At 42.1% G+C, this 24,554-nt stretch overlaps 1 protein-coding gene across 5 annotated transcripts in view; it reads right to left on the bottom strand.

Annotated features, from left to right (window-relative positions):
- LOC137371215 (F-box-like/WD repeat-containing protein TBL1X) overlaps positions 1-24,554 on the bottom strand; it is a 375,589-nt gene that overhangs the window by 211,001 nt on the left and 140,034 nt on the right. Inside the window, exon 3 of one of the 5 annotated variants that reach the window (XM_068033399.1) lies at positions 9,938-10,044. The exons of the other annotated variants lie outside the window; for them this stretch is intronic. The gene's annotated coding sequence lies outside the window, so the exon portion shown is untranslated. The remainder of the gene's footprint in view (positions 1-9,937; positions 10,045-24,554) is intronic. 5 annotated transcript variants of the gene reach the window in all.

Raw genomic sequence — 24,554 nt, 5'->3', positions numbered from 1 at the left:
TGTTATTTAGCAAGAGTAGTCCATTCAGTCCCTTAAGCCTGTTCCGCCATTCAGTAAGATCATGACTGATGCACATGTTCTTTTCTGCTGGATTTTCCCCATGCTTAGAAATTTCTTAAGACATACTGCACTATTAACCTGCACCTACTACAACAACTATTACTACAAAAACATAGCAACTTTATACAACAACTTTAAACTCAGAACAGAATGCTCCGCATAGGTGCAGGAAAAGAAATGAGGCGGGATTAGGAGGGCTGACCAAAGTCTGGATCTGAGATTTGGGTCAAAAAAGACAAATGAACAAAAATCTGCACTAAAAATATTTACATTTCTCCAAGTAAGCAATTCAAGGTAGACTGTCATCAGCAACCTCAGGAGCACATCATCAATTTGGAGGCAAGTAAATCTAAAATTGTTGCTGCACTATTGTCTGTCAGACTGGGAAATTTTCAATGAGTGGTCTTTTGGATAGAACTGACACTGGCTTACCACAAAAAGTAAATTTTTAAAATTAAGACTACTCCACTTTGGATTCAACATTCCCCACACCACTGAATTGGGCCAGTATCTGCCCTTCTCAACATAAATTTCTATGAACAGTACACCTTTAGGTCATTCCCTCATGAAAGCTCTTTTTCCACCAGTAACATTTTCTAAACTTCCACTGAATCACTGCCACCAGTAAATGAGCGATAAATGAAGACAACCGAGCGTAAATTAGAGACAACAGAAATCCTACGTCCTCAGCCCTCCATTATCCACATTTTTGTATGTTCACACACTGGGTGCTTGAGAAACTGACAGCAGACTTCAAACATCCAATGGCTTTGCTACTTAATAAAAGCAGGCTGCAGTAAAGATAGGCTTGTTATCTTCATACAAAAATAATATACTCCATAATTCCATAAGTGTTGCAAATTTCCTTCAAGTTAGTAAAATAGTAATAGAAGATCCAATATCATCACTGCATACCAATCTTTAGTAGTTACATTTTCAGTACGTTGCATTCTTTCAAAGCATTTATCTATAGCATATGAGAAATGTTTTAAAATATGGTACATTAATTTATTTACAATATTTTCACTTCCCACAAACATCTTAATTTGGTCTTTAACATACTGACTACCAGAACTCTCATGAAGTGGAGCAATATCCTCATGCAGCCTAAATATGCACACCTCCACATGCAAAAAGACTGCTCTGTGGTTACCAGACAAGATTTTACAGGGATTAGATGCAAATACATCACACAGACCAGGGCTGTGCTAACTCCTCATTTTGGTAAGTAGACATGTAACATACTCAGGCTAAATGCAGTGTTGAAGCTTTTGATTATATGGCTGCAGTTCTGTGTTGGTCTCTAACTGCATATGACTCCTTTCACTCTAATGCTTTAGCACATTAAAACAGTGAGTTAGTGCACTACTTAAAACAACGTCCTAGTGGATTCCCCTTGGCTCCCATCATAGCTCTGGCAGAACCTGCCAGAAAATGGGTGCTGCGTTTCTTGGATATTCTGGGTAGCTTTATAATAGGTGAAACATGCCCCATCCCTTTCAAGGCCAAAAGGAATAAGTTGGAAATCGAGGGCTCCCTGTAAAGGGTGTCTTACTTCCTCAGCTTAATCAGAACCCAAGATAGCACTGAAGGCCAATACGGCAAGAGAAATGAGGACTAAAAATATCCACATAAACATAAGCATGACCTACTGATGGCAGGGTGGGGGCATTGAAGTTATGTAAGGGACCAGGCCTAGTGGCCTGGACCCGAATACTGCAAAAATAATTTTAAGCAAACTTGTGGATTGGCCTCTTTATACAGAGGGCTGAAGGCTGCTGAATAGAATTTGAGGTAATGGCCAGAAGGCTTCCAAAAGGATGATAGATGCTGGACTTTTCAATTGCATGAAACAGTCAGACTTTGGAAATGTGCCTGCAGTGACATGGATGCATGTGAGGTACCCTTCCGCAGGCTCCAGGTGGTCCCAGCAGAACTGACAGATTTGTGGCACAGAGATTTTTTAATGGTCACCTTCATGTCGGCTGGATCAAAATCCTGGAACTCCTTCCCTAACAGCACTGTGGGTGTATTCGCACCAGATGGACAGCAGCAGTTCAAGAAGGCAGCTCACCACCACCTTCTCAAGGGAAATTAGGGATCAGCAACAAATGCTGGCCTTGCCAGTGATGCCCATATCCCATGAAATGAAAAAAAAATGTTGCAGCCTTGAATGCCGCATTAAAAGCAATAACCATAAGCTGATAAACTGAACAGGATAAGTACATCTCAAAATTCTGTTACTCCAAATGTATTCAAATTCTGATGGCTATGTATCATCCCATGCTTTTAGCAGCTAGTGCATATATCAAAGAATTTACTGATTTCACTCCCTTTCACCCCAATGACTAACCAAATTTAAGCTGACAAAATGGGGAAAACCACACTTATTAGTGTAATTGCAGCTGCGTTATTCAACAGAGACAACATGTGTCTGCCCAAGATGGATAGAGGTGCAGGTACTAACAGACTTTCCCCACACACACAGACACACACACACACACAAAACTTTAATCCGCCAAAATGCGAATACATCGGCATGAAAGAATTACTGACATCATAAAAAAGGTTCTCAGTTTAAGAATACTTAGTTACCCATGAATCAATTAGCTGAATTGATGTTGCACACATAGAAACATAGAAAATAGGAGCAGGAGTAGGCCATTCAGCCCTTCGAGCCTACTCCGCCATTTATTATGATCATGGCTGATCATCCAACTCTGTAACCTGTTCTTGCTTTCGCCCCATATCCTTTGATCCCTTCAAACCCAAGAGCAATATCTAACTCCTTCTTGAAAACATACAATATTTTGGCCTCAACTGCTTTCTGTGGTAGCGAATTCCACAGGTTCACCACTCTGTGTGAAATTTCTCCTCAACTCAGTCCTGAATGGTTTACCTCGTATCCTTAGACTATGACCCCTGGTTCTGGACTCCCCCACCATCGGGAACATCCTTCCTGCATCTATCTGGTCAAGTCCTGTTAGAATTTTATAGCTTTCTATGAGATTCTCCCCTCACTCTTCTGAACTCCAGCGAATATAATCCTAACCGACTCAATCTCTCATACGTCAGTCCCACCATCCCAGGAATCAGTCTGGTAAACCTTCGCTGCACTCCCCATATAGCAAGAACATCCTTCCTCAGATAAGGAGACCAAAACTGCACACAATATTCCAGGTGTGGCCTCACCAGGGCCCTGTATAGATTGCAGCAAGACATCCCTGCTCCTGTACTCGAATCCTCTCGCTATGAAGGCCAACATACCATTTGTCTTTTTTACTGCCTGTTGCGCCTGCATGCTTACCTTCAGCGACTGGTGTATGAGAACACCCAGGTCTCGTTGCGTATTCCCCTCTCAGTTTATAGCTGTTCAAATCATAATCGGCCTTCCTGTTTTTGCTACCAAAGTGGATAACCTCACATTTATCCACATTATACTGCATCTGACGTGTATTTGTCCACTCACCCAACTTGTCCAAATCACCCTGAAGCCTCTCTGCATCCTCCTCTGCATCACCCTCCCACCGAGTTTTGTGTCATCTGCAAATTTGGAAATGTTACATTTCGTTCCCTCATCTAAATCATTAATATATATTGTGAATAGCTGGGGTCCTAGCACCAGATCCCTGTGGTACTCCACTACTCACTGCCTGCCATTCGGAAAAAGACCCATTTATCCCTACTCTTTGTTTCCTGTCTGCCAACCAATTAATTTTTTTTTTTATAGAGATACAGCACTGAAACAGGCCCTTCGGCCCACCGAGTCTGTGCCGACCATCAACCACCCATTTATACTAATCCTACACTAATCCCTATATTTCCCTACCACCTACTTATACTAGGGGCAATTTATAATGGCCAATTTACCTACCAACCTGCAAGTCTTTTGGCTTGTGGGAGGAAACCGGAGCACCCGGAGAAAACCCACGCAGACACAGGGAGAACTTGCAAACTCCACACAGGCAGTACCCAGAATTGAAGCCGGGTCGCTGGAGCTGTGAGGCTGCGGTGCTAACCACTGCGCCACTGTGCCTATCCATCACAATACACTACCCCCAATCCCATGTGCTTTAATTTTACATGCTAATCTCTTATGTGGGACTTTGTCGAAAGCCTTCTTAAAGTCCAAATAAACCACATCCACTGGATTCCTCTCATCAACTCTACTAGTTACATCCTCAAAGAATTCTAGTAGATTTGTCAAACATGATTTCCCTTTCGTAAATCCATGCTGACTCTGTCCGATTCTACCACTGTTCTCCAAGTGCTCTGCTATAAAATCTTTGATAATGGACTCTAGAATTTTCCCCACTACCGACATCAGGTTGACTGGTCTATAATTCCCTGCTTTCTCTCTACCTCCCTTTTTAAATAGTGGGGTTACATTAGCTACCCTCCAATCTGTAGGAACTGTTCCAGAGCCTATAGAATCTTGGAAGATGACCACCAATGCCTCCACTATTTCTAGGGCTACTTCCTTAAGTACTCTGGGATGCAGACCATCAGGCCTCAGGGATTTATCGGTCTTCAATCCCATCAATTTCTCCAACACCATTTCTCTACTAATACTGATTTCCTTCAGTTCTTCTCTCACTAAACCCTGCATTCCCCAACATTTCTGGTATGAAATTTGTGTCCTCCTTTGTGAAGGCAGAACCAAAGTATGCATTTAGTTGGTCAGCCATTTCTTTGTTCCCCATAATAAATTCCCCTGTTTCTGACTGTAAGGGACTACATTTGTCTTCACTAATCTTTTTCTCTTCACATACCTATAGAAACTTTTACAGTCAGTTTTTATGTTCCCCGCAAGCTTGCTCTCGTACTCTATTTTCCCCTTCTTAATCAATCCCTTGGTCCTCCTTTGCTGAATTCTAAATTGCTCCCAATTCTCAGGTCTGTTGTTTTTTCTGGTGAATTTATATGCCTCTTCCTTGGATGTAATGCTATCTCTAATTTCCCTTGTAAGCCATGGTTTGCCTATCTTTCCAGTTTTACTTTTGCGCCAGACAGGAATAAACAATTGTTGCAGTTTATTCGTGCGCTCTTTGAATGTTTGCCATTGCCTTTCCACCGTCATCCCTTTAAGTAACTTTTCCCAATCCATCATAGCCAACTCGCGCCTCATACCTTGGTAGTTTCCCTTACTAAGATTCAGGACCTAGTCTCAGAATCAACTATTTCACTCTCCAACTAGATGAAGAATTCTATCACATTACGGTCGCTGCAAGAGGAATGTTAACATTGTACCAGGATCTGAACCTACAACAGTCACCAGATAACTATTTTACCCTCATACCGCAAAGCTAAAGTGAGATGGCTATTGCCATTAATTTCTTTGAGTGAAATATTGTAACCCTGACTTTATTCCATATAAAATATACACATATATATTCAAATGAAACAGAGCACTGAAGCTTGACTTCCACTTAACTAATTTTTCCAGATTATTGTTAATGAAGTGTCACCCATTATCAATAACAGTGACTCTATTGTATTGCAGTCGGTTTCATCAAGAATTCCTGGATGTATCATTATATCAGTTACCAAAACTATGGTCACAGTATGTAGACTGTTTGGAAAAAATGCTTGAATACAATATATTGTCAAATAAAGACAGAAAATGCTTGGAATACTCAGCAGGTCAGGCAGCATCTATGGAGAGAGAAACAGAGTTAACATTTCAGGTCGATGACCTTCCATCCGTTTGGATGATGATCAGAATCAGGATGCTCCCTCAGTAATGCACTGAAATGTCAGCCTTGATTTTTGTGCTCTAGCCCTGAAGTGGGACTTGAATCCGGAACCTTGATACTCAGAGGCAAGAGTGCTACCAACTGAGCCACATGAACACAAATAAGAAACAATTGTCGATCCTGAGATTTCACACTCTTCGGAAAGAAGAGAATGAGTGGGACTCAATAGAGGTCTTTCAAATTTTCATTATTAATTAGAAGCAGGAAAGTTCGACTGCCAGGCTCAAGATTCAAGGACTGGGGACACAATTTGAAGTTAAAGGTGTTGAAACAAAATGGGAAATTTAGACATTATTTTCCGTAAGAGGATGATAGAATTGTGGAACAGAAAACAAGAGCATAGTTTAAAAACTGAATGAAATACATTTAGCAAAAGGAATATAGGGTTAGTAATTCTGGAATTGGATAAGGAACCTTATGGATCAATGGCCCTTGCTCAATATTACTGTTTTATGATGCAAGAAAGATTGAACTGTTTAAATTGCGATAGTTTAATTTAATTCTTGTCTTGCCAATTTTTTTCCTCTTCCCTGAAGCCGTTGAGTACTTCCTTGGATACAGCTCATCTGGCAACCTCAAATACCTTGCTCAAGTGGCCAATCACAATATGCGAGCACTGACCTTGAGCATCAGCAGATGATTTCGCTGAACCTGAGCCTGTCCTCAACTGAGTCAGCTTTCCTCCTTGCAACCCAGGATTGTTGAGGTTAATTGTGGAACGCCTACTATCGTCCCTTTCTAACATGGAATCTGGAACTTTCTCATATGGCCCTCGGACACATTTGATGAATACATTTGAGAAATGCATTGAACCACTGCAGGAGCTTGTCCTTTTTTTTTTATTAATTGAAGCTTAGAATATACCTGTGCAGAAACTAAAAAGATATTCAATATAGGGTTACACAACAATTAGTCAACTAAAATTTGCTAAACATACACACTTCAATGTATATTTAAACATTACAGAGCAGTCTATGCTGTACCGTACTCAACATATATATGATTTGATTAACTTCTTAGACCTTTCTCTACACAAAATTGTTGAAATTGTTATGGTAGAAAGTGACATTTCTTTTTAAAAAAATTAAACAAACTGATGCATTGGCAAAAGTTATGTAATTTGAACAAGCTGGTGTTTATTCGGCAGAACACATAACACAGGGACCAGCAAAAGACAATGTAAATTTAGCTGGGAAGATGTAACACCGTAAATTGGGAAATTACATAGAGCTAAATCTTTGCAGTTAGAATCTTAGGGATTAATTTGCTTGAACATATTTGTTGTACTTAGTTCATGGATTCTGGCAAGGTTATTGAGACATTCACGTGAGCTTTATTTTTGTAACAAAGTCCACAAAAATACAGCCTACATAAAAAGAGACCAATTTGCAGTAGTGCTTGAGCTTTTATGTCGAGTTATATCCGAATATTTGTTTAGCCAATTTCATAAATGCCTGAAAACTGAATTATCAAAAGGAACAACTGGCCAAGTCTCAGCACAAGGGCTGTTACATCTACAAAACAAACTTGGCTCCTGGCATCTTTAACTGGCTATTGTCAAATTTGTGGTCATGGTTGAAAAATGGCAGACACATATTCAGAAATTGTAATAAAAATAGCAACATGAATATCAATTACTAAGTAACTTCACCAGAGCATGAAGCTGCATTTCAATAAGTATTTAAAAAAATCCCCATCTTCAAAACATTCATAAAGTGCAGCTTTAGGGCTTGGTGTTTTATTGAGTAAGTAATATTTTTAAAATGTGATATATTTCCTATAATCTGTTTTGGGTATGAGAAAATTACATTCTCATTGCATCATTGCTAATCTTATTAGTATTTTGTGCTCATTAATAAAACCAATGACTGGAGATTACTAGGAGATTGAAGATAACTATTTACAGGTGGCTGCATTGCCACTTTCAATGCGTGATATTTAATGTGATAGTTCTGTGCTTCACAGTGCAGGAAATGCTCTGTACTTACATGTTAATAACCTGGTGTCACTTCAGCTGTCTGTCTTCTTCATAAAATCTATAGCAAAAATTCCAAAAAGTCCCTTGACAATTTTCTAACTGCAAATTATCTTAAACCTGCATAATGTAAATAAATAAATAAATGAGTGGTACTGAAAAGCTTTTCTTTATTGACAATAATCACATATAAATCTATTCATCTACAATCTGTACACTCCATTAGGTTCAAATGTTAATTAACTGTAGCAGTATGTTACAGACACTACATGTAGCAGTATACAGAGACTGCTAATTGGAAGACGACATATTGTGTGGCATATAACCTGGAAAAAGGACATGTGTATTGTAGTATTTGCATTACTTTGTTGCCAGCCAAAGCACTTGAAACTTTTTCAATTTGTGTTGATTGCTTTTATGTACAGTATTTTAGTAAATAGTCAGTGGTGTTGCCCACTGTTTTTTTCTATACACAAGATGGTGAGGCAATTAAAAAAGATATCAAAAATTGCTTCATAACACAACCTATTACAGCACTACCTACTGACCAGAGCCTGCATCTACATTATGGACAACTATTTACCTACAGAAATTCTGTTGCATATATTTACACAGGCATTTTCAACTTTAAATGTTGACATAAATGTATGACCAGAATGGCGACAACAGCAAATTGGACAGAGAATGCACATATACACAAGATTTTTAATAACGAACTAGTCAATCTCCTCAGCCACGACCACAGGTAGCCAACACCAAGAGTTGTTTTCAGGTGAAGCAGGGTTACTGGTGGCAGATAATTGGACAAGGAATGCTGATGTCATCTGGTCCTGATTTTAAAATGATACAATTTGTCAGATTTTTATATAATTGGTTTTATATTATTTATACTTTATACAAAGGGGAGAGTGTTTTGCTTCAGTTGCATTGAGCCTTGATCAGATCCTATCTGAGTGACGGCGTTCAGCTTTGGGTAACACACCTCAAGAGGATATTGGAGGGGTACAGCACAAATTCACCAGAAATGATAACAGAGCTTAAAATGGGTACATTATGACTACAGGTATAACCTTGAATAAAAGCAAAATACTGGTAATAAAAGCAAAATAAAAGCAAAAGACAGAGTCACTGACCCAAAATGTTATCTCTGCTTCTCTTTCCACAGATGCTGCCAGGCCTGCTGAGTGGTTCCAGCATTTCTTGTTTTTATTTCAGATTTCCAGCATCCGCAGTATTTTGCTTTTAGTTAAGGGATACAGATAGGTTAAGTGAGCGGGCAAAGACCTGGCAAATGGAGTATAATGTGGGAAAGTGTGAAATTATCCACCGAGTCTGTGCCGACCATCAACCACCCATTTATACTCATCCTACACTAATCCCATATTCCTACCACATCCCCACCTGTTCCTATATTTCCCTACCACCTACCTATACTAGGGGCAATTTACCTACCAACCTGCAAGTCTTTTGGCTTGTGGGAGGAAACCGGAGCACCCGGAGAAAACCCACGCAGACACAGGGAGAATTTGCAAACTCCACACAGGCAGTACCCAGAATTGAACCCGGGTCGCTGGAGCTGTGAGGCTGCGGTGCTAACCACTGCGCCACTGTGCCGCGAGGGGAACTGAATACAAAAGTAGGGAGGTTATGCTTCAGCTATACAGGGCATTGATGCGACCACATCTGGAGTACTGTGTACAGTGCTGGTCTCCTTATTTAAGGAAGGATGTAAATGCGTTGGAGGCAGTACAGAGAAGGTTTACTAGACTAATACCTGAATGAGCGGGCTGTCTTACGAGGAAAGATTGGACAGGCTAGGCTTGTATCCACTGGAATTTAGAAGAGTAAAAAGTGACTTAATTGAAACATATAAGATGCTGAGGGGTCTTGACAGGGTGGATGTGGAAAGGATGTTTTTCCTTGTGGGAGAATATAGATCTAGGGATCACCTATTTAAGACAGAGATGAGGAAATTTTTTTCTCTGAGGGTCACGAGTCTTTGGAATTCCCTTCCTCAAAAGGCGGTGGAAGCAGAGTCTTTGAATATTTTTAAAGCAGAAGTAGATAGATTCTTGATAAGCAATGGGGTGAAAGGTTATCAGGGGTAGGTGGAAATGTGGAGTGATCAGTTCAGCCATGAACTTACTAAATGGCGGAGTAGGTTCGAGGGGCCAAGAGGCTTATTCCTGCTCCTAATTCGCATGTTCGTATGTTTGTTCACTTGCCTTTCTAATGTTCTCTTGCATCACATATCTGTAGTATAAAGTTGTAAAGGGTTAATATCAAAGACAGTGAGAAAGACACCTCCCACTGTACAAGCAATGATGTAACAGTCACATGAGATAGGCTTGAGAAGGTGGTGTTATAACAGCAGGAAGGATGCTAGGTTAGGTAGCTTGTGGAGAGTGTATATAGTAATTGTAAATAATAGAGTTGTTAGTTAACCTTTACTGGAGTCTAAGACTTTCTCTAGAATGCCCTATAACGTTACAAATACAAATACAATGAAACCCAACATAGCTGGAGTGGTAAAACAGCGGTGAAAGTGACCAGGAGAATTTGAAGATCTCCTTACCTTTGGAAGAAAGACCAGGTGAACAACAGAGAAATTTAAAGATATGTACTGGACCTGTACAGTAAGAAAACTACCTACCTGCAGGAGAAGGCTCCGCAGCTGTGGTGAGTCAGAGCACAGAAATATAGGCTGCACCACAGAACAGAAGCATGGTGGCCTGCAAGCAGAATCCAGAAATCACAATACCGACAGTCGGGGATCACGTTAAAAGCCTTTGAAAAGCTTGCAGTAATTTTCTTATGGCATCGTGCTCGGGGGAAAAAAAAGGGGGAAACCAAATCCTTCACTCGGGCTGAACGCAAAGGCGAAGAGTGGGAAACCCCTGAAAAGCGCAGGAACTCCTGAAAAGCGCGGGACACCTCCATTAAGGCAAGCAAGCCTGAAAAAAACAAACAAGCAGAATTTCTTAAAGGGGAACATGTAAAAAGCCTATTAAAGAAAGCAAGATGGATCCAAAATTGGGAATGCCTGAGAGTTTCCAGAATCAAGAGGAACCCAATCAGATTCAAAACTGGCAATTATGGAGAAAAAGGTTCCTAAGGTTCAGAATCACTTCACAACCCCATACAAAATCTGAAGTGGAACAAGTGAATGCCCTCATATATTCAGCAAGTGCGATTGCGGATGATGTAATTGTCCGACAAGGGATCAACAAGGCTACCGATAAATTCGGAGAGGTACTCCAAGCCTTTGATAAATATTTTAACCTCCATACCAATAAAATCTTGGAAAGAGACAAATTTAATAAGCGGGCGCAGATGATTGGCAAATCTGTAGACTTCTTTATTAATGACCTGTATAGATTGGCAGAAGGTTGCGAATACAGCTTAGTAAAGGCAGAACAAATCAGAGACAGGATAGTCGTCGGCATAGCAGATGAAGCCTTGTCAGACCTGTTGCAATCCAAGGGAGATCTTACAATTTGAATGGCCTTTTCCAGTGTAAGACAGGCTGAAGTTGTCAAAAATAGGGACATCTTACGAGCTGAAGACAAGCCGTGGATGAGGAGGAGTCCAATGCCCATCCAACTGGTTAAGCCAAAGCCAGGGAAACACTTTGAGGAACAGAAAAAAATATACAGGTGAGAAGGTGCATGAAATAGGAAAACCTTGATTGTTGCGGAGCCAAGACTATCCACAGACGAGAGCAGTGCCCAGCAAGTAAAGCTGAGTGTTTTAATTGTGGAAAAACTGGAAACTATGGGTAGAAGTGCCACAGCAAAATTCCTTCGCTTAAAGGTACAAAGCAAAAGACCTTCACAGTGAATCAAGTACAGCAATATCCACAAGACATAGAACCAGGAGATTTCTTGAGAGAAATCAGTAACCCAGATCAAGATTTCTGGACAGCAGATATCTACATGAATGAACACCTCATGAATTTTAAACTCGACACCAGGGCTAACATCACGGTATTGTCTGACGAAGAGCCTTGGGTGAAGAGACATTACCTGCAACCAACAGATATACAGTTGCATGGACCAGGCAGGACATACTGCGAGTAAAAGGAAAACTCTAAGCAACTCTTCAGCATAGCGATCAGTCTTACACAATCAAGAATTCATGCTTACAACTGCAGCTGATTAAAAAGGTAGCCGAAGTCATGAAAACAAATGTAAACAATTCCTTCCAATCGTCAGCCGATGCGCTATCCAGGGCAAACATAGATCATCCAACACAGGAAGGCCTAAAGCTCCTATGTGACAACAGTCATACTCGCAACACACAGCACAAAATCGGCCAGCAAGCACATAGAAGTTGCAAGAAAAATGACAAGCGTAGAAGAATGAAGAGTGCATTCACATTAGACAATATTGTATGCATGGATGGCCACAAGAAAGTCCAGCAGGCAGAACAATGAAGATGCTCCATGAGTATAGGAAATACTTTACCATAATTATTACCATACTTATTAGTTTACAATGACAGAATTGTTATTTCTACTTCATAGATCGATTACACCAAGGCCATTTGAGTATAACCAAGTGCAGAGCAAGAGCACAGTCTTCGGTATGGTGGTCTGGGATAACTAAGGATATCGAGACCACGATCATCAACTGTCAGACATGCGTGATACAGAGACCAGAACAGTGCGAACCACTGTTGACTACCCAATTTCCAACTAAACCTTGGCAAAGATTCAGCATGGATTTATTCATGTTTGGTGGGAAGTCACATCTCATCATTATAGACTACTTTTCTAGGTGGATAGATTCTACAACCACAGAGGTAGTTATCAGAATCCTTACGGATATCTTTGCAACACATGGGATTCCGTTAATAACAAAGACATTGAGAGAGACACCTCCCACTGTACAAGTGATGCTGTAACAGTCGCATGAGATAGGCTTGAGAAGGAGGTATAGTCGCACGAAGGATGCTAGCTTAGGTGGCTTGCGGAGAGTGTATATAGTAACTATAAATAAGAGTTGTTAGCTAACCTTTACCGGAGTCTAAGACTTTCTCGAGAGTGCCCTACAGCACTACTCATACAAACCCAACTAAACCTACCAATATCCACACGTCTGGCATAATAAATGGCAAGCTGCTGTCAGACCTCTGTCGATACCCCTCTTAAAAGCACCCATTAGGAGGCATGCAGGAATCCATAAAAGCATCCTTTAAGTTAACTGATAATTCATCATATATCTTTACTGAAACCATGACTTTTGATCCCCATTAGTTTCAAGCCTATGCTTTACAATGGCATGAAAATATCTGCAGTGTTTAAGCACATTTGAAAACTAATCCCACACAATGAGAATCAGGAGACTCCAGAACAAGATTCAAGGAGTTTGAAAATTAGGAGCTCCTAAATTAAATCACAAATCCAAGTTTTAAAACCGGTGAGCCTGAAAACAGCTGTCCACAGTCTACGAAAGTCATAGGTTGATATTTTACATGCAAATTTGAGTGGTGCTACCTTCTTTCCCATGGTCTGCTATAAAGAATATGTGAAACCACTCTGTGGTGATAAAATGATTCTGCTCACAATGACAGCCCAAGTCAGAATTTCTGCTATCTGGAGTTTGAGGTCCACATCATTTTACTGCAGTGGTTTTATCTACGTTTACTGCAAATTCTGACAAAGCAGGTGGGTGCTTCATCTGTTGCACCAACCACACCTGCACACCCCTCCCCCACCCCCAACCCACCACAGACCATACCAGAAACTTACTGAGGGACACTCCTCAGCTACCCCAGGATGTGCTTCCAATAGACCAAACAGTACATATATCTGCATTGTTGCCATTCTCAGCTAAATATGTGCACCACAAGGAAAGCTGCAAACAGCAACTGATTTTAAGAGTATTCAGTCATGGGTATGCTGGTGTGGGAGCAATCACAGAAGTGAATATTCCTGTCTCTAATCTCCAGCCAACCAGCCTGTAGGCACACCTCCCCACAGGAATGAGTGTGCTGCTCTGAGATTAGGTATCGTCAGCTGGATGGGTGCCTCTGCTGGCACCTGCCCCAATATGGTAAGTTTTATTTCATTCATTCGTGGGCTATGGGTGGCACTGGCTAGGCCAGCATTTATTGCCCATTCCTAATTGCCCTCAAGAAGGTGGTGGTGAGTTGCCTTCTTGAACCGCTGCAGCTCATGCGGGGTAGGTATGCCCACAGCACTGTTAGGAAGGGAGTTTCAGGATTTTGACCCAGCGACAGTGAAGTAACGACAATATAGTTCCAAGTCAGGATGGTGTGTGGCTTGGAGGGGAACTTGCAGGTGATGTTCCCATGTATTTGCTGTCCTTGTCCTTCTAGGTGGTAGACGTCGCGGGTTTGGAAGGTGCTGTCTTAGGAGCCTTGCTGAGTTGCTGCAGAGCATCTTGTAGATGGTACACACTGCTGCCACTGTGCGTCAGTGGTGGAGGGAGTGAATGTTTGTGGATGGGACGCCAATCAGGCGGGCTGCTTTGTGCTGGATGGTGTCGAGCTTCTTGAGTGTTGTTGGAGCTGCACCCATCCAGGCAAGTGGAGAGTATTCCATCACACTCCTGACTTGTGCCTTGTAGATGGTAGACAGGCTTTAGGGAGTCAGGAGATGAGTTACTCGCCGCAGGTTTCCTAGCCTCTGACCTACTCTTGTAGCCGTGGTATTTATATGGCTACTCCAGTTCAGTTTCTGGTCAATGGTAACCCCCAGAATATTGATAGTGGGGGAATTCAGCGGTGGTAATGCCATTGAACATCATGGGGAGATCGTTAAAGTCTCCCTTGTTGGAGATGGTCATTGCCTGGCACTTGTGTGGCATGAATGTTACTCGCCACTTATCAGTCCAAGCCTGAAGATTGTCCAGGTCTTGCTGCATTTCTGCACGGACTGCTTCAGTATCTGAGGAGTTGCGAATGGTGCTGAACATTGTGCAATCATCAGCAAACATCCTCACTTCTGGACCTTATGATTGAAGGAAGGTCATTGATGAAGCAGCTGAAGATGGTTGGGCCTAGGATTCTATCCTGAGGGACTTCTGCAGTGATGTCCTGGAGCACAGGTGATTGACCTCCAACAGCCACATTTATCTTCCTTTGTCCTAGGCATGACTCAAGCCAGCAGAGAGTTTTCCCGATTCCCATTGACTCCAGTTTTGCTAGGGCTCCTTGGGCAGTCACTCTCACCTCACCTCTTGACTTCAGCCCTTTTGTCCATATTTGGACCAAGGCTGTAATGAGGTCGGGAGCTGAGGAGGCCTGGCAGAATCCAAACTGAGCATCAGTGAGCAGGTTATTGCTAAGCAAGTGCCGCTTGATAGCATTGTTGATGACACCTTCCATCATTTTACTGATGATTGAGAGTAGACTGATGGGGCAGTAACTGGCCGGGTCGGACTTGTCCTGCTTTTTGTGTACAGGATATACCTGGGCAATTTTCCACATTGCAGGGTAGATGCCAGTGTTGCAGCTAAACTGGAACAGCTTGGCTAGTGGCGCGGCAAGTTCTGGAGCACAGGTCTTCAGTACTATTGCCGGAATATTGTCAGGGCCCATAGCCTTTGGAGTATCCAGTGCCTTCAGTTATTTCATGATATCACACGGAATGAATCGAATTGGCTGAAGTCTGGCACCTGTGATGCTGGGGACTTCAGGAGGAGGCAGAGATGGATCATCAACATGGCACTTCTGGCTGAAGATTGTTGCAAATGCTTCAGCCTTATCTTTCGCACTGATGTGCTGGGCTCCCCCATCACTGAGGATGGGGATATTTGTGGAGCCACCTCCTCCAGTTAGTTGTTTAATTGTCCACCACCATGCATGACTGGACATGGCAGGACTGCAGAGCTTAGATCTGATCCGTTGCTTATGGAATCGCTTAGCTCTATCGCATGCTGCTTACACAGTTTGACATGCAAATAGTCTAGGGTTGTAGCTTCACCAGGTTGACACCTCATTTTGAGGTATGCCTGGTGCTGCTCCTGGCATGCTCTCCTGCACTCTTCATTGAACCAGGGTTGGTCTCCCAGCTTGATGGTACTGGTAGAGTGGGGAATATACAGGGCCATGAGGTTAGAGATTGTGGTTGAGTACAATGCTGCTGCTGCTGATGGCCCACAGCACCTCATGGATGCCCAGTTTTGCACCCTCAGTGCTTCCTCCAATGCCAAAGGGATCAAGGGATATAGGGAGAAAGCCGGAACAGGGTACTGAATTAGACCATCAGCCATGATCTTTTTGGAATGGTGGAGCAGGCCCAATGGCCTACTCCTGCTCCTATTTTCTATGTTTCCAAGTGGTGTTCAACATGGAGGAGTACTGATTCATCAGCTGAGGGAGGGCGGTAGGTGGTAACCAGCAAGAGGATTCCTTGCCCATGTTTGACCTGATGCCATGAGACTTCGTGGGATCTGCAGTCAATGTTGAAGACTCCCAGGGTAACTCCCTCCCGACTGTATACCACTATGCCGCCGCCTCTGGTGGGTCTGTCCTGCCGGTGAAGGACTTAGCTGTGGATGGTGATGGCGGTGTCTGAGACATTGTCTGTAAGGTATGATTCCGTGAGTATGACTTTGGCAGACTTTTGCTTGACTAGTCTGTGGGACAGCTCTCCCAACTTTGGCACAAGCCCCCAGATGTTAGTAAGGAGGACTTTGCAGGGTCGACAGAGCTGGATGTGTCGTTGTCATTTCCGGTGCGCAGGTCAGTGCCGGGCGGTCCGTCTGGTTTAATTCTGAGACCTCATTGCCAAGATTTGGGACAGGATCGTGGCAGGGCCAAAGCTGCTGGTGGTAGTTCCAGCCTGCCAGAATTCCAGTGGTTCATCATCATTACTGGAATTTCTACTCTGATTTTTAAATTATGTATGGAAATATAAAAATAAACACGTGAAAACCTGCCAATGTCTCGGATCAAACCAACACCAAGAGAACAAAAAAATCAGCTATCGAATATTCAAAGTCGCCTAATTCAAGTGATTTTATTACTCAAATTGAAATTGTGCAAAAGAATGACTATAAACTGTTCATAATTTATATTAAATAAAAACAGAAATTGCTGGAATTACTCGGCAGGCCTGGCAGCATCGGTGGAGAGGGAAGCAAGCGTCAACATTTCAGTTCTCTGCTTCTCTCTCCACAGACGCTGCCTGACTGGCTGAGTATTTCCAGTATTTTCTGCTTTTATTTCAGATTTCTAGCATCCCCAGTATTTTGCTTTTTTATTACTGTTTGATTTATATTGCTTAATTCCAACAAGTGCATAAATCAATTTTTTCGTTATCAAAAAGCTTTCTGAATTACCTTAATTTTACAGCCCCCATGGTCTACGGGTCAAATTGGAGTGCACCTTCAGCACGACTAGACCTCTGCCCACCATAAAGCTGTACCCCTGATCTGGGCCAATTTGCTTGCCTTGGGATATTGGCATAATTCTGGTGAGGATTCTATCCTCACCAATGTGCTCCATTATTGTCAGTTGCTGCAGTGGCAGAGAATCTCAAAAATGTTAGTAAGTGTAAACAGCACTTCAGACTATAGAACTGATCACTCTGAAATTGGCTGCATGGGCTTTTAGGTCATTTAACTTTAAATGGTCTCTTTGCCACCTACAGCAAACTTAAGTGTCAGGGTAAGCAGGCATCCAGTGCTGCTATGGCGCAAATGACAGAAAATATGCTCAATGATGCATTTCTGTCATTTGAATAACATTCCAAGGTGTCCACCATATAAGGTTGGTTGTATTGAAAGTCACGCTCGACAATAATTAGGAGGGACCTACATTTGGGCATGGTTCACAACAGCGTGGGCTCCCAACCTATTTTCTGCCCCTACTCACCCAAGTCCTGTTGAAAAAAAATCCATGGATATCCAGGCCCACATTGCAAACTAAAATGCTAAAGGACCTAATCTGCACATACTATCCTACAATTTAAAGTGTTACAAGATTATTACAGTTAATTTTAATGTTAAGAAACCTGTAAAACAAATAATTTGAGAAAGGTCTTCTTTTACTCAGCTACACATATTTTAGTGTACCCGCTCCCCCCGCCCCCAAGGTGTTTTAATCTGCTGAAAGCTCCACCTCTTCATGAATGGATGATTAAGTATTTCTCAGAATAAAAACAGCACCACCCCATTTGCAATGTGTTATTTGCATTCTTCTGCAAAGGCTTTAACAACCTTCATACTTGTGAGGGAACAGACAAAATACAGTCTCTGGTGTAATGTCCCATATTTTTCTTTTTAAAATTTGGCAATGCTGTCTAGCATTTCTGGCTTACAAACCAGACATATCTCTGTAAAAGGGCTAATTACAGGGGTGCTGAAACTGGCAACAGCCTGAAAGCTGACTATAATTGTCACCATAAGAATATTCTGAAATGTTGCAAAGGCTCAACCTGGAACACATCTTTGAAGCAGTTCCAAAACATGTTTATTGCGAAAATTACTATGTGCTCACGTGGCAGCTGCCAATTGTGATATCCTAGTAATTGGCTTGCTTAGTCCAGAAATTTCCAATTACATTGGCCCCTTTAATTTGTTGACTGAACACTGATCCATTTATACAGCCCCAACGTCTTGTGTATTTGAAAGTGTTTTGACATCACGTCATTACGAGGGCAAAGTATTCTCAGTTGCACTCAAAAGGATAATGGTGTGAACCTCTGTGACCAATCAACTGACAGCTATTCCCTTGGTTGGCTTAAATGTATTTCAGTGTAAATTCCTGTTTAAGACCCATGCATGCAAGTAATCAAAGGTTACAATGGATACCCATCAATCATGCAGTAATTTGAGTAATGAAATTTTGATCAGCCAATCAGAATCAAAAATGCAGATATCCAATTTGAACGTCTATTTTATAAGGTGACTTTTATGGTCAATATAAACTCTTTGAGAGTGTAGGGTATAAATTACTTATTGATCTTGATGTGACCAATCCTTTATCTGTTACTATAGTATAAATCGTATAATAAATGTTGGAGTACAGTTCAGACATGCTGCTGACAGGATTTTCAGGCCACACCGAGGTCAGGAACGGATGTGAATGGGGCCTGAAAATACAGGCATTGGCCAGTGCTCCGGTTTACCAACCCCATTCCCGGCACTAACCAGCCTGCCCATCCCCATGAGGCAGGTATCCAATTAGGCTCATTAGATGCCAGTTTCCTGGTGATTGGGGGTGGGGGGGGCAGTTTAACTGCCTGGAGGCATGCACCCAGCGACAGGTTGGTGGAACAGGAGTGTGCCAGTGCTCCAGGCAGGCCTATAGCCAAAGACCTACCTGCAGAGGGTTACTTTCTCCTGGCTCCCACAGTGGTGGCCTTTTCGGGTTTTTTTTTATTAAATTTTTTTCAAAGTTGGTGACAGGGTGCTTTCATGTTGAAGTGCCCTCTAAGTTAATCCTTTACTGCATCCTGCTGCTCCTCTCAAGCTGGAAGGCCTCTGACCGACATCCAGCTTCGAAAGCCCACCATGGGGAGTGGGGGCCCTCCGTGTGGCACAAGATGCCCAATCAGGAGAGCCCCCCCAGCCCACAAGGAGGCCACCAAGTTTAACTGGGCGGACTTCTCAGTTCGCGAAGTGCAATTAATTTGCCACTTAAGGGCCTTAATTGGCATGAGGCAGGTGGGCCGTTTGTCACCTCCCCCACTGCTTGTAAAATTGCAGCAGGGGCGAGAAGGCAACTGGAACTACCACACTGCCCCACCCCCACCCCTCCCCTGCCACCTTGCCTCCAGCCTGCTCCCGGGGGGGGGGGGGGGTAGAAAGAGTGGGGGGCATAACATTCCAGTCCATGGCTGTGAGTTTGCTAGATGTGAGCTGTAAAACAGTCGTCATTAACTCTCTTCAAACACAAATATTGTAACAAGCAACAAGATGCCCAATGGGCCACAAAGGACAGATAACTGACATTAATGCATTCCACTCATATTTTTGTTTCCTTTTTCTCCTCTATATCCCTTTATGCATTCCTCTTATTCTCTTATACAATATACTCTACTGTGGGACTTTCAAGAGTCAGACAGAGCAAGAAACAAATAGGTTGGTAGGATAAAACAAAAGGACCTTCACTTTCACGATGGGACAGTCATGCTTCCATCACAAACTGTTTTCTTCCCAGCACAACAAATACAAAAAATTACCAGCACAACCAGAATAATGTCAACACCAGAAGGAGATCAGAATCCTCTATCAGGTTGTTGGAAGATTGCAACCTCAATAACAACACTTATATAGTGCATTTAACATAGGAAAACGCCTCAAGGTGCTTCACAGTAGCATTATCAAACAAAATTTGACACATAAGGAGATATTAGGCCAAATCACAAAAAGCTTGGTCAAAGGGGTAGGTTTTAAGGAGCTTCTTAAAGGAAGAAATAGAGTAGAGAGACAGAGTGGTTTAGAAAGGGAATTCCGGATCTTGGCAGCTGAAGGCATGGCCACCAATGGTGGAGTGATTAAAATCGGGGATGTACAGGCAGCCAGAATTGGAGGAGCGCATATACCTCTGTTTTAGGTTACAGAGAAAGGGGGGTATTTGCAAACAAATTTTAAATTGAGGCGTTTCTTAATCCGGAACCAATGCAGGTCAGTGAGCACAGTGGTGATGGGTGAATGGAATTTGGTAGTAGAGTTTTTGATGACTTCAAGTTTATAAATTGTAGAAAATGGGAGGCTAGCCAGGAGTGCAATGGAATAATCAAGTATAGAGGTAACAAAGGCATGGATGTGGGTTTCAGCAGATGAGCTAAGGCGTGGAGAGTCAGGCAATGTTACGAAGGTGGAACTAGGCAGTCATAATGGTGTGGATGTGGTTGGAAGCTCATCAAGTAAAATACACCAAGGTTGAAAACAGTCTGGTTCGGCTTCAGACATTGGCCTGAGAGAGAGATGGAGTCAGTGGCTATGGAACGGAGTTTGTGGTGGAGACCGAAGACAATGTCTTCTTGTCTTCCCAATATTTAACTGGAGGAAATCTCTGCTCCTTCAGTACCGGATGTCGTACAAGCTTCTGACAACTTAGAGATGAGGCAGGGGATCAAGAAAGGTGCTGGTGAGATAGAGCTAGGTGTCGTCAGCATACATGTGGAAACTGCCACTATGTTTTTGGATGATGTCACGAAGGGGCAGCATGTAGATGAGAAATAGGAGGGGGCCAAGGATAGGTCCTTGGGGGACACCAGAGGTAATGGTGCAGGACCAGGAAGAGAAGTCATTGCAGGTGACTGTCTTGTTCCATTCTTATCGATCCAGTTGTAGCCAAAGGAGAGCACTCCCACCCAGAGGAATGACAGTGGAGAGGCATTAGAGGACGATGGTGTGGTCAATCATGCCAAAGGCTGCAGATAGATCAAGAAAGATGAGATGGATAGTTTACCATTGTCACAGTCACATAGGATGTCATTAATGACTTCCGTGTGAGCTGTTTCGGTAATGTAGCAGAGATCACCTCTGGAATGAGATTCCTGACAAATATAGAAACTGATATTTGTAATGTTGATGTTGCATCATCTCATTTCGCACGAATATTATACTTTAAAAGTGCATCTTCACAACAGCAACAACTTCCGTTTCAGGGTTAATGCATGCACTCCTACATAATCATTACATTTTGAAGGAAAAACACTACTGTGTTAAATCTAACCAGATCATTAATTTATTTGTTTAAGGACATTCGTATTCATGATGTTTCTTTCCAAAAATGGTTTCATTGATTTACAAATTAAAATACAAAACTGGACAAAAAGGTGGCCATACCATACCCATACTACAATTAATTTATAGTAAACAATTCGACAATACAGTTTCATTTTCCACAGATCATATCTCTGGTACAATTCCTTTCACCTAAATTTAAATTACAGCATGTTTCAAACAACAGGCATTTATTTTACCTAAATTCAATTAACAGCATGGTCCAAACAGCTATCCAAACCATTTTGTAGTGGCAGGTCAGGGTTCTGTACATTTCATTATAAGACAAGGGAATCCACATGCAGACTGCATGATCAAAGTCTCATTTTCTCTTGAACAGTCAGCATATGACAAGATTTGCAAACAAGGCAGACAGCAGCCATTTTCTCTTGGGCTGCTACACTGAACAAACTAGATTTGAAGTGCTTGATAAGCGGCTGTTCTCTTCCGTGCCTGCAGCAATCAGGAGAAAAACAACCAATCAACCACAAACAGGTAGCGACCACAGCCATTTTTGTCCTGGCCTGCCTCTCTTGCAGTATAATTCACAGCACAACAGCAGTTGGAGGATGGGGGATGGGAATGCTGCAAAAGGAGATCAGTTTTCATTCCACCGAGCCCTGCCTAGCTTGTAAAAAAAACAAAGATGGCTATAGATTTAGAGAATGAGTTTTTTTTATATAAAGAAAATATAAATGGTGGGGGGGGGGGGGGGGGGGGTAGTGGGAAGAAGGTTTACACTGCCACAAATTTTTTATATCTTTGATGCTCCCATCTATTACAAATAATTTTTGTGCAAAATATTCTGCTGCTTTCAGAATATAGTTGATTTCAGTTACGTGATCAGACCTGATCTAAGCATTATTCTGATCAAAGTATAACACTGTACTAAACCACTTCCCATTTACTCCCGAGTGCATGAAATGCTTCCAAACTTTTAAATGCGATAAATCTATATCCTGACCATAGCATAAAATAGTCCCTAATTAACTCATACTAAGTTCTCTCAGCGCTAGTCAACCTCATTATCAAATGTCACCGATAAGCTGCAGTAAGTACATTTTCAAAAAGGGCCCGAGTTAAAGTGGTGTGCAAGACCCATTATCAACTTTATACGAATAGAAGGGTATAATGACATGATGATCAATGAAATGCATCACTGATAGCACACGGTGTTATAAATTATTATACAATTTGTTAGTTTAATAAATCCAATATTGCCAACACCATCTCAGCCAGATTGCTTCGTGTGATAATCTATTTAATTCCCTCAAATTATTCCCACCACTACGATGCTCAGTACTTCACCGTAATATGGTTCAAAATGTTCCCTGAATACACTGTGCTAGTTTCAATACGGTGTTATCATTTTACATTCCCACTAATCACATTTTGCTTAAATACTAGAGACAACACTGAAAATTATACTGAAACGTTTTCTCTGCTTCAGATATATCACTCCTGCTGCCCTTGAAGCAAGGTCACTGTTGTTAATGTGGGCAAACACAACAGCCAGTTTGCACATAGGAAGGCGGCCCCACAAACAGATGAGATGGGAATATCTAGCTCATAGAGGCATTACGGCACAGAAGGGGGTGATTCAGCCCATCAAGTCCTTGCTGGATCTCTGTATAGCAGTCCAGTCAGTCCCACTCCCCCACTCTATCCCCATAGCTCTGGAAGTCTATTTTCCTCAACTACCCATCCAACTTCCTTTTGAAATCATTTATCATCTCCACTTCCACCACCCTCATTGGCAGCGAGTTCTAGGTCTCACTGCGTTAAAAAAAATTCTTCCTCATCCTCTCTGCAGCTCTTTTCCAAAATCTTAAATCGATGCCCCCTAGTCCTTGTACCATCAGCTAATGGGAACAGCTTTTCTTTGTCTACCTTATCTAAATCTGTCATTATCTCGTACACCTCTATCAAATCTCCCCTCAATCTCCTTTGCTCCAAGGAGAACAATCCCAGCTTCCCCAATGTAACCTCGCAGCTAAAATCCCTGGAACCATTCTGGTAAATTTCCTCTGCAACCTCTCAAGAACCTTCACATCCTTCCTAAACTGCTCATGCATTAAAGACTGAACAGGCTGAAGTTGCACATTTCCTCCCATCTACCCAACTCACTGGCTGCCTATGGGAAAGTGAGGGATATAATAGGCTCATTATTATGTCCATCAATCTAGTTGATTTGAAGGGAGACAGGAACAGTGGCGCTAGAAGTACATTAAACCAAACTGAGCATCAAAAACTTCAAATTCCAGCCCCCTCCCCCAAAGTTCCTCCAGGATGAATAGTTATTCTTAAAAAGGAAAATCACCATGTGTGAAAAGTATCATGTGGCCATCACAACAGCTTTTGCAGAGCTTCCAGTGGACAAACAGCCTGCTTTACAGTCAGTGACTTAGGCTCGCACATGAGGTATCGGGAGAATGGCCAGCCCTTGTGATAGCACACCTCAGAAAAAGTTACCCATTTCTCCAAAAAGAGGATAACAATTGTTATATAAAGAATCAAACATTACTAAAGCAGCATATTAAAACCAATTCAAACCTTTGTCTTCACAAAAGAAACATTTGAAATTTCGTCAAAAACTGATTCTTCTTTTTTTCTCTTTGGCCTCCTTGTCTTGGGAGACAATGGGTAAGCGCCTGGAGGTGGTCAGTGGTTTGTGCAGCAGCGCCTGGAGTGGCTATAAAGGCCAATACTAGTGTGACAGACTCTTCCACAGAAGAGTGCTGCAGAAAAAATTGGTTGTCGGGGCTGTTACACAGTTGGCTCTCCCCTTGCGCTGCTGTCTTTTTTCCTGCCAACTGCTAAGTCTCTTCGACTTGCCACACTTTAGCCCCGCCTTTATGGCTGCCCGCCAGCCAAAAACTAGCAGGGGAAAAACTGGTCATGCAAACTTAGTACAGCTTTCTGAAATGGGGATGGGGGAAAATTAACTGAAGGCTTTTTTATATTAAAAAACACAGACCTTAAAATTTCACCATGGAATAATACTTGAATGAATGCTTATATTTCAATACGAATTAGGAGGAGAAGGCCATTCGG

Source organism: Heterodontus francisci, chromosome 6 (assembly GCF_036365525.1).
Source record: "Heterodontus francisci isolate sHetFra1 chromosome 6, sHetFra1.hap1, whole genome shotgun sequence".
NCBI classification, from domain to species: domain Eukaryota; kingdom Metazoa; phylum Chordata; class Chondrichthyes; order Heterodontiformes; family Heterodontidae; genus Heterodontus; species Heterodontus francisci.
Note: the sequence above shows the minus strand (reverse complement) of the source record. Positions and strands in the feature narration are given on the sequence as shown.